Source organism: Sturnus vulgaris, unplaced genomic scaffold, assembly GCF_052056855.1.
Source record: "Sturnus vulgaris isolate bStuVul1 unplaced genomic scaffold, bStuVul1.hap1 Scaffold_186, whole genome shotgun sequence".
Lineage (NCBI taxonomy): Eukaryota > Metazoa > Chordata > Aves > Passeriformes > Sturnidae > Sturnus > Sturnus vulgaris.
Window position 1 is genome coordinate 217,501 of NW_028276132.1, and position 2,500 is coordinate 220,000.

The 2,500-nt window shown below is 48.8% G+C and overlaps 1 pseudogene; it reads right to left on the reverse strand.

The window, feature by feature from the left end:
* LOC148218390 (28S ribosomal RNA) overlaps positions 1–2,500 on the reverse strand; it is an 8,963-nt pseudogene that overhangs the window by 2,617 nt on the left and 3,846 nt on the right.

Here is a 2,500-nt window from a genome sequence, read left to right on the forward strand (position 1 = left end):
CCCTCGTGCTCGAGTACAAGATGGCATCGCAGGTGCACGAGGGTAGATGCAGCCAGTCCTTGACCGTTGTTCGGATTTTCTGGTCAAGGGCCTCGAGGAACCCTGCTTTCAGTTCTGAGTGGTCTGCTAGGTAGGTCAGTCGAGGGATGGTGTATGTTTTGAGGATATCAATTTTCTGTAGAGGTTTGAGTGGAGCTTGATCAATTCTCTGAAGCCAGAATTCTAGTTTTGTGGAGAGGTTGGATTTCGCTAACCCAGTCCAGGGGTCAATCTGCAGGCCGAGGTATTTTTCCGATTCTCCGGGGTCAATCATGTTCAGGGGTGTGCCGTTGATGGTCCAAGCAGCGCAGTTATTGATGGTGTAAGAGTCTTTTGTGGGCTTGATGTAAAAGCCGTGGCACTTTTCTCCCTGTGTTCTGAGACCGGTAAGATTGCAAAAGGTCTCTAATATCCTGATGTTTGTTTTCATGTCTTCCCAGGAGTCACTCAACAAGACCAGATCGTCCGCAAATGCCATCGCTGTGATGCTGTTCCCTTCTCGGTGGTATCCCTTGCCCTTCTCTTCCAGCTTGCATAACAGGGGGTCCATCGCCAGGTTAAATAAAAGGGGTGACAGCGGGTCACCCTGTTTTACCCCAACCCGGATCTGGATTTTATCTGTGTGTGTGTTTTTCTTTGTGGTGATATACGTACAGATGTTGTGGTACATATTGCTCACCAGTCCGACGATGTGGGGATCCACTCCCCTTTGTTGCAAAGCGTGTATGATGTGCTGGTGGCTTACGGTGTCAAAAGCCTTGGCGATGTCCACAAATACAACACCCAGTGGTCTGTGTTCTCTTTTGGCCGACCGAATTATGGTTTGCAGGAGTTTCAGGTTTTCAGAGCATCCCGCCGCTCTAATGAAGCCTCTTTGCCTTGGGTTGAGGGGGCACGCTTTGCTCATCCTAGCTGTTACAATCCTGGAGAACAGTCTTAACAAGATAGAACCAATCGTGATAGGTCTCCAGTTATTAACGTCCTTTAAGCGCTCCGGTGTTGTCGATTTAGGAATTAAAACAGTCCTGCACCCCCTCACCATGTCCGGGATTTTTCCAGATGTTAACCATAAATTGAAGATCTCCGTGGTCCGGGAATATTCGGGATCCATCTTCTTGATGTCCCCAAGAGTAATCCCATCTGGACCTGGAGCTGAGCCCTTGCTCATCTCCTGCACATTTTTCTCAATCTCTTTTGCCGTAATTAAATCTCTGAAAGCACTATTGTCGGCTTTCCCAGTAATTTGAAAGTCCCCAAGGCTCTCGAATTTTCCAGGTGTTTCCCATCTGGCTTTAAAAACCGAATAAATTTCACCGGGTGGAATATTACAGGACAAACATTCCATATCGTCCAAAATAATTTTTGCCAGTTTTCCCCTGTCAAGATGGAATAATCGCTGGAAGCGAAGATAATCACCTCTCTTAATTGCTCTCTCTTTCATCCACTTCTGAAACGGTCTCCTTGGTTGCTTCTTCCGGGCCCCCATTGTTCTCTTATCTCGGGTTGCTGTTCTTATCTGGCTTATCGATTCCAGGCATCCAAAGCAGTCCTGCGCTGCTTCATCGATGATTGGCTGCATGTCCTGGCCTTCCAGCAACTGCTTGAATGCCCAGGGGAAGGTGTTAATTGTCCCAGCTGATAAGCGTTCCCCGAGTGTCCGCTGATAATGGGCCTGCAGCTGCTGATTGGTGGTTCCCTTTCGTCCGTTACCCTTCTCCAGATGGTGCCTTATCTTGCCCATTGTTCTCCCGCCAGCTGGCTTCCTGGACGGTTGGCTCTTATCAGGTCCATTGTCAACGGTTCCTGCCTGAGGTTGATGACTCATCTCAGGTTCCTCTTTCAGGCCCTCGGCCGCTCTTTGATGTTCCTCTGCTGGTTTCCTGGGACGCAATCTTCTTTTGTCACTGATTTGCTTAGCTGTTTTGGTTGTGATGTGCTCCGCGATAAGTTTATTGATGTTTTTGTTGCCCTCAAACTGAGCCTCCAGCCTTATCAACAGTTCTTCCTCCTCCTTTGTCCAGCATCTTTTGTGAGCTCCTCGGTTAGATGTTTCCTTCGGTTGGGAAGCAGCGATCCTTTCTTGATTCCTTATCAGCGGGTGTGCCAATCTTTTGTGTTGTCCCAGGCCAATTTTAGTTTTGAAATCTCTCCCGCATACCTCACAGATCCACTCCCCAGCTGGAGCCGTCTCAGTCACTGGACCCCTGCATTTTGGAAAATGACAAACAATACTGTGATAGTTAGTATTTTCCCTTCCACATTTAACACACCTAAAACAAACCCTCTTCCTCCCGTGCGACCCCTTTAGATGTTCAATCAGGGCCAACACAGAGTTTACCCGGGTACCACAGCAAGGACAAGGTGGATTTTTGTCAGGAACGACCACCGTCACGGTCTCCTCAGGTGTCCGTTCCCCGCGCTTCCCAGGCGTTGGAGGCGATGTTTCAGGCCCGTCTCTGCT